The sequence below is a fragment of the Rattus norvegicus genome, chromosome 14 (assembly GCF_036323735.1).
Source record: "Rattus norvegicus strain BN/NHsdMcwi chromosome 14, GRCr8, whole genome shotgun sequence".
In the NCBI taxonomy this organism is placed as follows: domain Eukaryota; kingdom Metazoa; phylum Chordata; class Mammalia; order Rodentia; family Muridae; genus Rattus; species Rattus norvegicus.
Genome location: NC_086032.1, coordinates 32,280,395 through 32,292,614, shown reverse-complemented (window position 1 = coordinate 32,292,614; position 12,220 = coordinate 32,280,395). Strand labels below are relative to the sequence as shown.

Genomic DNA, 12,220 nt, shown 5'->3' with positions numbered 1-12,220 from the left:
AGTACTGCACTGCTACATGCAGGGCTTGCTTCCCTGAGTCTACAGGATCCCGGCGGAGGTGCTGTAAGCGATCACTGCTGTACAGACAATGATTTCTTCCTAAACTTCCAGGACAGAGCCTTTCTAGGTTTTCTATTCAATTTAACGACTGTTGCTTCTCCTATAATAAACTTTAGTCTGTACTAGGGCTGAACACACTTCTTAGATAACTGAATACAAACCTATAAGTACTTTTTTATGCCAAATCTTTATGCCTAATCTATTATCTTAATCAAGATTTCTAATTTCAGAGCCTTAAATACATACTGCCTTTTTTTCTTTCTTTCTTTTTTAGTGACAAGTTATCACATGGCCCAGGCTGTCCTCAAATTTTGGATCCTCTATCTCTGCCTCCCAAAAAGACCTGTGCCACCACACTTTGTATCACAGTGCCTTTCTGACTTATCTATAGCTTGTGTAGATGCCTATGTGCATATAGTGCATGTACATTATGTGTATGCACATGTACCTGCACATACATGCCTGTGTGTAAACCAGGGAGTTTTGGGGATCCACCTGTCTCCGTGCCTTAGTGCTGGGGTTACAGGTACACAATGCCACAACAGCTTTTTTCATGTGGGAGCCAGGGATCTGAACTCGGGTTGGGCCTCATGTTTGTATAGCAAGCACTCTGCGCAGTGAGCCTTCTCTCCAGTCACCATACTCTACAGGTTTTCACTGCAAAATATAATACGTTCAGTGAGAGCCCCTGACTTTCCTCAGCCATCTGTTCTACTCATTTTCTTTTGCAAGCCGATCTTCACGTATGCTCTGCACCTCCTAGGACATGCACACTCCAGCAGCCACATTTATATCCTGTTCTTCAAGCCTCCCAGTCATTCCTGTCCCCTCTGCCAATGCAGCGTCTGTTCTCTTTCAGAGCTACATGGCTTAGACCTGCCGTTTCATACGCAACTGAAACGACTTCTCAACACAGTCTTCTCTCCACTACTGATGAAAGTCATCATCCATATCTAGTATCCATTTTACTTCTCTTGATAGTATCTTCCTGAGACATGGATAGCTCTTCTCCTATTATTCACCATGTAACCGTTAATTAACCTAACACAGACAGTAACTCCTGAACAGCAAATGGTCTGAGTTAACACAGCAGCAACACGTTTTAAATAATGCTTTCCGCAGATAAGGATGGCAGGTCGTTCCAGGTCCTTTCACACGCTGTCCTGGGATAAGATCAAAGCAATGTAGCTCTATGGCTGCCTTTACCTTTTCACTTTCTGTGTCTGCAGAACGGATTCTCCAAAACCCACGAACCTTAAGGCCTTCTTCTTAGGACAATCAGAACCCTGCTTTTAAAAAGAAGAAATGTTAACTTTATCCCACTTATATACAATTTTATCAGAAAAACATTTTAACTAATTTAGCAAAATTTAGAACTTTGTAACAAAAATGTATAATAAAATTTAAATTCTATAAACCAATTACATAAAAAGAAAATAGTTTTAAAACTACAAACAAGGCCAGAGACCTAGGAGAAAATCAAATACAAGTCTGTTCAGATGAGGTCCTAGAGCTTAAAGAAGTGGACGCATCCCCTACCCCTTCCTTGACCCAGAAGCCAAGTCCAGTCTATTAACTAGTCATAATGGAAAATCAGTCCTCTCCAAACCACTCCTTAAGGGTAGGCCTCATGCCAAGCAGAAGATGGCCAACACAGAATAAACTTGTGGCATTTTTGAAGGTTCTCTGTCTCATAAAGTTTTGATAAGACTTTCTTTTAATCTTATAGGTCTTGTGCATATATATTATGGCTTCTAGTTTGTTGGTTTTAGAGGATTCTTGTGTGTATAAACACGTGTGTCTCTGTGTCTTCATGTGTATCTTGTGCTTTTTCTTTGGCTATTTTTCTTCTGTTTGTTTGTTTTGTTCTATCCGCTTTGTTTTTGTTTTATCTTTTTTTTTTTTTTTTTTTTTTCGGAGCTGGGGACCGAACCCAGGGCCTTGCGCTTCCTAGGCAAGCGCTCTACCACTGAGCTAAATCCCCAACCCCTGTTTTATCTTATGTATCATTATTCTTTAGATGCCTGTTTGCAAAAAGGGTATGGATTCTAATAGGAAGGAAGGGGTGTGTGTGTGTGTGTGTATCTCAGAGAAGCTGAGGGATAGAAAATCATAATATATAATATGAAAAAAAGTCTAATTTTTATAAAAGAAGGGAAAAAAGAACAAAGAAAAAAAGCAAATGAATTACTTTTAATTCTCTACAGAAATTGAACCACAAGTGTTTTTTAAAATTATACAAGCATTCTAATGAACATACAATATAAATAAACGTAAGGGGTAACATCAGGAACATAAAGTAGGAGAAAGAGTAAATGACTCAAATTTCTGCACGCAATTCAAGTTTTCAGCTTAAAGAGATTGTTACATTTTATGTAATACCCAGGGCAACAACAAGTATTTCTACCTATACACAAAAACAAAAACAAAAACAGTGAGAGCACAATAATTACAAAAGAAAATTATAAATGCAGAGAAAACCAGCAAGGGAAGAGGAGGATGAGAGCTAGAGAGCTGGAAAACAAGAAATTATACTAATTTTAAGAATTATGTTCTCAAGTGAAAGGGAGAAGCTGAATGGGCTCCAAATAAATAAGATACAAGCATACAGTACCAGTAAGACTCACTTTAGATTTAAAGGTACACACAGCTACAACCAAAGGGCTCCACACAGAGCACAGGTGCTCATCCTGACACTATACAAAATAGAAGACGTGAAATCCTATCATGAGATATGTGTGTGCTCACGCACACGCAATATGCACATGGCATGTCACTCAAAGGCTACAGCAAGTACAAATGCATACGTCCACCAATAAGCATCCAAATATAGGAAACAGAGTGAAGGGAGATAAAACAACAGACAGAGCATCCTGCTGAAAATAGAAGGAGATTACATTATAGACCAAACGTCTTCTATATAGACGAAAGAATATTTCATGCAAAGGCCACAGAATGTACACTATTCTCAAATATACTGAGAAAATCTGTACAACAGGTCACATGTTAGATCATAAGACAAGTTTTAACAAACTTAAGTCTGAAGAATGCTTTCTAATCACAATAAAATAAAAGCAGAGATTTATAAATGTGCAAACTTAACAGTACACTATTACAAAACCAAAGGCTAACAACGACCAAATCCAGAGGGCAATTATCATGTATTCTGAGACAAACAAGACATGAAAATACATGGGTCTAGCGATTTAGAGCAGCATTTAAATACCCACAATAAAACCACCACACCAGAGCACGGCTCTGTGATGGGCACTTGCCTTGATATGTTCTCAGCCTTGGGTCTAACAACCAGCTCTGAAAAATGAAAATTAAGAAACCTCGATCAAGTCCACAGTCTACAGATGGAAGGAAATAAGACCAATCAGAATAAGATCCACCCCAAAATCAAAACAGCTAGGCCTTTAAAAACATATATCAAATACATAAGACTCACCGCCAAAACCAAAAACAGCTAGGCCTTTAAAAACATATGTCAACTAAATTGTTAGACCTTCAATTCTATTACATAGATTCAAATAAATCAAATGAGAAATAGAAAATTCAACTGAAGCCACAGAAACAGGACTGCGCCACCAAACAAGACAAACAGAAAACAGATAAACTGCTACAAATACACAATCTATCAAGACTCACACATGAAGAGACTCAAAACATATAAATAAATGGACATATAAATGCACTGATCCAATGATGAAAAACGGCTCACTAAGAAAAACCAAGACCCAAACTGCTTCACTGATTCTATCAAACCCTGAAGAGTTGACCTCTTTTCTCCTCAAACTCTTCCAAAGAACCTAGGTGAGCATCAGGAACCTGTGGGCATCTTTCTTTAAAATTAGCATCCTCTTTATTGTGCTCATCAGCACTGCCTCCTTTACAGATCTGCCTAACAAAACTCCAAAGGGAGACAGAAAATACAACGGAAAGTCCAATACGACAATGCTCGGACGTCTGAACCTGCAGTCTGTGACCTTCAGAGGGTGCAGCCACACCCAGGAGGGAAGCCCCGCTAAGCCAGGGAGGGAATCTACATTTGTTTGACTAGGTACTAAGACCCACTGTGGTATGAGTAGCACCACTCCCTGGGCCCGAACTCGGCTGTACACAAAGGATGAACAAAGGCAGCTGAGCAAAGGGCTTTCTCCCCATCTACTTCCCTACTATGTGTGCAGTGTCACCATCCACCTCAAGTTCTGCTGACCTGGCTTTCTCCTCAGGGCTCCTGAAGAGCTACAGCCCCAGACAGGAATTCGCTCTTCTTAAATGAGAGATGTGGCTGAGCTGGCAGAGTGCTTGCCTATCAAGCATGAAACCCTGGTTTAGTGACACCAAATAATCCAGGCATGAAGACACATGTTTGTAATTCCAGCACTCAGGAAGGAAGGCAGAGGTGGGAGTTTAAAAGTCATCTTCCCTCAGCTACAAAGCCTGATCTCCACACCAGACTGACCTGTAAAGGAAGGGACGCTTGAGATACATAAACAGTTTGATATAGGTCTTTTGACCCAATAACTTCATTTTGGGAAATAAGCAATCAGAGAGGCATTCAAAGTGTTATGCTCATTGCAATAATACTTAAAACAAAGCTAGGTGAGTATTCTATGTCCAATTGTACTTATAGTGACATCAAGACCTACAAACAGGCTACAGGCTATGATGGCTTCAGAGAGATTTAATGAATAATGGTTTTCACATTCTCTTCAGTATATTCTAAAATTTCCTCCATAATGTAAAAACATGCATTCTTCTAATAGAAAAGTGTTCTTTTGATCCTATTATACATTAAGTGTCTAATACTACATCTCTACCTACATGTAAGAAAGAAGATAAAATATATATTATTTATTCCAGAAAAAACAAAAGTTACTTTCTTGTGTATTATTCGCATTGTTTATAGGGTGGAATTCTTTTAACTTGATTTAATTAATACTAATTAATAAAGAGCCGGAAAAAAAAAAACAAGTTAAAGACTAAAACTATAAACTTTCTATAGTAATTTAGAGATTAAAACTGTATTTTCCTAACCCAACAGACTACAGATTCATGGCCTACTTTAGAATTCAGTTTGTTAAATTTGGTGCCATAAGCATTTTATTTGCTGATGCAAACATTAATCAAAAATAGTGCTTAAGTTTAACTAGTAACCACAACACTCTTTAAAACCACATTCCGAGCCAGTTTATGAATCAAGTCCTGAAGTGGTGCCACAGAGGCTTCTGGCTCTGTGACACTATAGCTATGGCTTACCCAATGTTAGAGAAGCAATAATTTCTAAGATATTATTAAACAAAACTAAAAAAATAGTATCAAGTTCTCTTAATAAAACATAAGACCATTTTAATTCAATTGATGCATTTCTATAAATATCATCTAAGCTCTGTTTGTATAGTGTTCAAATAAATATGAGAACCTATTTTCTATAAAATGACTTCATTACTATACCATGTTAAAAATGACATAATTTCTAGATGCACATTAATAACGATGTGATGTGAGTCAAAGTATGGCTAACAGATATCGAAACAGAACTAAAACCACAGGTTTTGTTTTTTAAAGTCCATTAACTTAAAAAGCCAAATATGTGTGAATCTCTTAGGTAGGTTTCCAAAAAATGAGAGAGGAAAAAAACTGTACAAACTTAAAAACATAGCCTTTCATTAGTGGCACAAATCTTCAGGGGATCTGTTAGGAAATCTGATTTTGTTGCAATACTACAAAAGTACAAGGCTTAGAACTTACTCATGAGAGACACAGACAAGAGTGTGTGTGTGTGTGTGTGTGTGTGTGTGAACATGTAATATATACATATATACTCAATGTACATTACACATTTGCATGAAAATGTCCTTAAGTCACTCTGCATAAGGAAAGAAACACACACACACCTTCATGCTGCAAGTGAAAGTTAAAGAAGCACCACAGCACACAGCGTTTTCACAGAGCTGCTAAAACAAACCAACACACACTTAAGAACGTAATAATGAATATTAATATATCTCTTTATCTATCCTATCAATGAGACTATGCTTAAAATGTCACCCAAAGTAAATAACCTCCTTTTCAGGGCTTGAATAGTTCTGGGGTTTTTGCAGTAAGTATACTGACTTCACTAAAGGACAACCGTGATAGAAACAAATGCAGAGACCCACAGCCAAACACTGGACAGAGTTTGGGGAATCCTGTAGAAGAGGGGGAGAAAGGATCGTAGGAGCGGGGGAGGTCAAAGACACAAGAAGAAGACCCAGATTCAACTAACCTGGGTTCACAGGGCTTCAAAGAGACTGACCCATCAACCAGGAAGCCTGCGTGAGACTGACCTAGGCCTCTACACCTTTCAATTGTGTAGCTTGGTGTTCTTGTGGGTTTCCTCACAGTGAGAGCAGGTGCTGTCTCTGACTTCTGTTACCTCCTTCTGAGACCCTTTCCCCACACTGGGTTGCCTCATCCAGCCTTAATAGTAGAGGAGGTGCCTAGTCTTACAGCAATGTGATAGCCACCGCTGGTTGACATCCATGGGAGGCCTGGCCTTTTCTGAAGAGGAGTAGATTTGGGGGGAGGGGAAAAGGGAGGGAGAAGACTGGAAAGAGAAGAGGGAGGCGAAACTTTAGTAGGGATGTAAAATTAATTAATTTTTTAAAAGGACAGTTGTCGTGAATTATTAAAACCTAAGTTAATTGCCAAGTCACTTTTGCACAACTAAGTAGGCCAAACAAGTTCACGACCATCTGACTAACTCAGATAAACACTCTGAACTGCAGATTATTGAGAAAACATAAGTCATAAAATATTTCCTTTCACTAAAATAACTATTACACTTATTTGTACTTAAGATAAAATTAACTCATTAAGATATAAGATTTAGGGCTGGAGAGATGGTTCAGCAGTTAAGGACACAGAATGCTCTTCCAGAGGTCCTGAGTTTAATCCCCAGCAACCACATGGTGGCTCACAACTCTCTGTAATGGGATCTGATGCCCTTTCCTGTTGTGTCTGAAGAGAGTGACAGTGTACTTATATACATGAAATAAAAATAAATAAATCTTTTAAAAAAAGATACAATATTTATAATCTGACTTACATACATTATCTGTCTCCATTTACATATATGATTATTTTTCATATCACGCCTTTTACATCTGTGTGTGCATGCGTGTGTGCGTGTGTGTGTGTGTGTGTGTGTGTGTGTGTGTGTGTGTGTGTGGAGGGGGAGGGAAGGAAGAGAGAGAGAGAGAGAGAGAGAGAGAGAGAGAGAGAGAGAGTGAGTTTACTTTATCCTCATCCTGAGTGACTCAGTAAGAGACCATGTCAAGTCAAGGCTGCCCTGAACCTGTAATGTGACAGGCAGATGAGGATCAAGCTGCACACACAGATCTTTGCAGCCACTAAGAAGCACTGTGTGAGGATCATGCGAGTGTGCAGACTGCACACTACCCTGGTAAGCAGAAAGCTGTGACAGACTCAGATCTCAACATGAATCTATGTTAGAAAGCTGACCTTGACGTACATAACACAGTCTGGAGATGTCCACTGATAACCTTCATGTTCACTTACTCTTTCCTGTCATCTCGATGATGCTGAACCCGTATAGTGAATTTATACTTCACATGTTACTATTTTTCAATTCTGAAATTCCATTTCATTCATATTCTAAGTTTCATGGCATTTTCAAATAGAAGCAAACCCTAAATCCTATTTTCCACTCTTATCCAGTGCTTAGCTTTAACTCAAGGCTTATTTAAGGTCTTTCTTATCACTCTATTTTGTGGTTCTTCTTATGGCTTTCCTTTTTCTTTGTATGTCAAGAAAATGTGCACTGTATTCAAGACCCTGCAAACACTGCCGTGGGACTCGAGGCTCCAGTAACGCCCTCTGGGATGACTTGAAGCTTAGACCGCAGGTTCTCGTTAGCCTTCTGTGGGTGGTGGTCCCCATGCGCACTCCACTTTCAAAGCTCCTGCTTTACTGTTTGGGGTCGCCATCTACATGCACAGCTTGAGCTGTGGACTGTCTTTAGGCCACTTCTCTGCTTTGTGAGAGATCTGTTCTCGACTCAAGGAGCTTGGATGTGGTTGGGCCCTTGGGGCTTAGACACACAAACAGAGCTGTGTTCTCTTAGGATTCTCAAATCACACGCCAGCTTCCAGGGAGCTTTTCCACTTCTCTAGGCTAAAGACATTTTTCCTAAAGCATTTTGAATGTTTTTTTTTGTTGTTGTTGTTGTTTTTTTTGCCACCACAGCAATAGAACTATAATTCTAAGAGTTTCAGAGTAGAAAAATCTTTCCAGAGTTCTTGCTAACTGTCCTAAGCCTCTTCAGTGTACCCCTCTTCTCGCACACCCCTGCCCATGCAGGGCAGCTTTGACTCCCTCCTCAGCCTGACTCCTACAGGATAGTTTTCATGCTTGGTTTCTGTCTCCTAACCAGAGTTCTAACTTCTTTTTTTTTTTTTTTTTTTTTTTTTTCTCGGAGCTGGGGACCGAACCCAGGGCCTTGCGCTTCCTAGGTAAGCGCTCTACCACTGAGCTAAATCCCCAGCCCCCGAGTTCTAACTTCTTATCAGTCCAGAAGGTCTATGTATTCTGCATCAGTCAATTTTATTTTACACATTTCACAACCAATTTTTACATAGTATCTTTGAGTCACTGATCAAACATCCAGAGGTCTGAGATTTCCTAGCATTTCTTCTTAGCTGTAACTCTCTCTTAATGTTTATAGCCCTTTTAATTCTGAGCTATAATCCCAGGTAAATAAGTATTGGTTGTTGTTGGTGGTGTTTTGTTGTTGCTTTTTTTTTTTAACCAATCATTTTCAAAGTCTGGAACAATTTTTACTTTACTAAAAGTCCTGTACACAATCTTTATATTCTGTAAAATAAGATTTTGTAAGTTGAACTGTTGAGTAAACTATGTAGATAAGTTTCATTATAAAATGAGGTTTGGTGGAGAGTTAGGGGAAGTTCAGAAAACTTACATAAATATATACAAATTTCTTATCAAGTAATAGTGCGCACTCTCTCCTCTCTCTCTGGATGTGTGTGTGTGTGTGTGTGTGTGTGTGTGTGACTATGTCTGTGCTAAGGTTTAACAATGAAGTAGCTTCTATGTTTCTTGGTTATTTTCTTTTTTTTTTTTTTTCCTAGAGCTGAGGACCGAACCCAGGGTCTCAAGCGCTTTACCACTGAGCTAAATCCCCAACCCCAGCTTCTATGTTTCTTAAAGGCTAATTAATTCTTAGAAAGGCAGTTCACCTTGCCTTCAACAGATTTTAGAAAATAATGTTATATAATTAATTATACCAATAAATCTAGTCAATGAGTTGATAGTGCTCTATAAAGAACAGAGCTAAGGAAAATTTATTTTTATCAAAATGCTACTCTAGTGAGCTACCTTAAATCTCCAAAAGCAAACTCTTGAAGAAGGCTGGTATTACTGTGATCGTGCCTATCTGATAGACACAAGGCTCCAACCAGTTTTTTTTCTTTCATTCAACTAATACTCTGTCCAATCAAGTGCCAAGTTATTGCTAGTTGTGGGAGACCAATGGCGGTGAAGAAAACAGCACAATGCATAATGTAGCCAACCCCCAAACACCTGCTGTCACAAGAAAATAGGGCTTTGTTTTCATTTTGCTTTTTTCTGTTTTCCAAGAAGGAACTGGATTTAGAGTGGTCAATGTGCCTGCAGTCGCTATCAAGTGCTCCAGAGGAACAACAGAGGTAAACACTAGAGTTCTGCTCTTTCTGAGTAACTAATGCAAAGGGTAGATGCGCTTACTCTGTAAGAGACAATCCAGAAGAATGGTCCTAAAGTCTCTGCTGCCACCACTGTATACAGCTTAAAGCAGCCACACAGTCCACACAAACCGAGAGCGGTTGGTTACATCTCAGTAAAGTCGTCAACGCTGAAATCCCAATTTCATCTTTTATGTATCACATCTAGAATTCTTAAAGAGTTTTGCTTTTAAGTAAACATTACTCTTAGCTTATGTGTCTCAGAAATGTGCATTTAGCATGCTAAACTTGGCAGTGTGCAGACCTCTGACGTGAACTGAAGCTGCACCAGGTAACTGGTTCTTATTTCACACTGGAAAAACAGAAAGTGTACAAATGATACAGCCATTTACATGTAAACTGTTAAAACCTTAAGGCCTGGTAACTGTTCTGCTGTAAGTCTAAAACCTGACAAATAATTCTTATTCTACCACACAGCCATTTGCAAATAAACCCCTCTGCCACAGGAAACAGAAAGTTATAGTTCTTACTTTTGAGAGGGAATTGGGACAGTTTCAGAAATTGATAAAAAGAAAAAAATTGAACTTCATTTATTTTTTACTCTGCTATAAGGTTGATATAAATGGTTCCTAAGGCTCATGTATCAGAGGTTTGGTCCCAGTGAGTGGTGTAAGTGACAGGTACTGACTGCATCATGAGGATGCTAACTTTATCAATGGATTAATCCACAGCTAAATGGGCTATTAGGAGATGGGACCTGCTTGGAAGAGACAGGTTAGTGGGAATATGCCTCTGAAAATAGGTCTTCTCCCCAGAGTTTTCCTATCTTACATCACATAAGCCACCTTCTCAACACAGTCCTGCTGCCATGATGGTCTGCCTCCCCACAGACCTATAGAAACAAAACAAACTGTAAAACATGAATTAAAACATGTAAAAACTCTGAGCCAAATAAAACTTTCCTCCTTTAAAAATTGTTGTCTGTTATAGCAATTGGAAACTAATACACATTCCTTATATATAAAAAAGAAAATTTTAAAGATTTTAATTCAAATCTACAAAGAAAAGTAGCAGACCATGCCCTAAATATGTTTATAACCCCTTGGTCTAAGTTCATGAGGACATTGAAATCCCACCATATTACAAGTGAGGGAAAAAAAGCATGCCTCTGAGCTCCGAGAAGACTAAAGACACAGAGTGAAGTCCATCGAGCTCTTAAGAGGGAGCACAGTGACTGCAGAGGTTCCCAGGGGCGTGGATCTTGTCATTGGACAGATCAGCTTCTAGGTTTTACCCCAAATGAAAAGTACATGAACAAGAGCAGTTGCTAACCAGATCCAAGTATAACACCGATTCCATTACTACTATTTAAAAAGAATGAACATTGCAGGGTGCTCCTGTTTGCCAGCAATTGAGAATGTAGCAATGAATGTGCCAGATACAGATCACATCAGTATCTGGCTTTCAGTATAGGGTGACTTCAAATGCATTAAAAAGCCAAAGGCCTATCCCAGTGTAGAGAGAAACCAGGAGAGCAATACAAAGGCAGCAACACCAAGTATCCTACAGAATGGGCATTAATGTACACATGGACAGGTTCTAAAGCCTGATAAAGAAAGGAACTATGTTAAAGACAGAAAATATGGTTTTGTCCAGAGACGAACAGTATATTCAAAAGCCAATCATCAGAGAGAACATGGCATCTGTATATTTATATAAGATTAAAGAAGTCTAAGGTAGTTTTGGGTGTGTGTGTGTGTGTGTGTGTGTGTGTGTGTGTGTGTGTGTGTGTGTATGTGTGTAGGGGGGTGAGGTAGGCAAGAAAAGAAAGTGAAAAGTGAAATTAAGGAAATAAAAGAGAATGTGAAGCAAATTGCCCTCAGTTACACAGGGTTAAAAGTCTAACTCGTCTGGCTCTCAACCCTTGACTACAGGATATTAGCTGTGTACTGGGAGAGAGGCTCTGAGCAAAGTCCCTAGAGAGGAATTTTGGGGAGAGTCAGCACTGCCCTGGATGAATAGCCAGCCTTGCAGCAAGTGGGTAAACTGATCAACTGAGCCCCAGGGGCTCATCATGCAGAAAAACAGGAGAGGGGAACTCAACATTTTCAACTTCTAATTTGTAGTTACCAAGGACTTTACTATGTTCAAAGCATTGTTTTGAGTACTTTACATATTCAATCTTCACAGCATCCCTATGTGGTGTCTATTAAGTACAATTTTAATGATTATATACACAAACAGGTAATAATTTTTATACACAGAAAGCAATAAAAAATTCATGATTTATAATCTCTTAAAATACCAAATAATTAGTTATAATTAGTAAAATATGAATAAGACTTCGGTATTAAAAGTTTTATTATTTCCAATTTTATTTTTTACATGTATGTTTTGCCTGTATGTGTATG

The 12,220-nt window shown here is 38.8% G+C and overlaps 1 protein-coding gene and 1 long non-coding RNA gene across 30 annotated transcripts in view; one reads left to right on the top strand and one right to left on the bottom strand.

Moving 5' to 3' along the window:
* Window positions 1–11,934, top strand: part of LOC134481741 (uncharacterized) — a 31,678-nt gene extending 19,744 nt beyond the window's left edge. Inside the window, exon 3 of the long non-coding RNA XR_010057507.1 lies at window positions 9,727–11,934. This is a non-coding gene — a long non-coding RNA (uncharacterized LOC134481741). The remainder of the gene's footprint in view (window positions 1–9,726) is intronic.
* The window catches only part of Clock (clock circadian regulator), an 84,126-nt gene that overhangs the window by 54,258 nt on the left and 17,648 nt on the right, over window positions 1–12,220 (bottom strand). For 11 of the 29 annotated variants that reach the window (XM_063273557.1, XM_039092379.2, XM_017599364.3 and 8 more), the window contains one exon: window positions 1,267–1,346. The gene's annotated coding sequence lies outside the window, so the exon portion shown is untranslated. Of the gene's footprint in view, window positions 1–1,266; window positions 1,350–3,335; window positions 3,373–4,279; window positions 4,529–12,220 lie in introns of those variants that run through there. The other 18 variants (XM_039092380.2, XM_039092373.2, XM_039092376.2 and 15 more) reach the window with 4 other exon arrangements.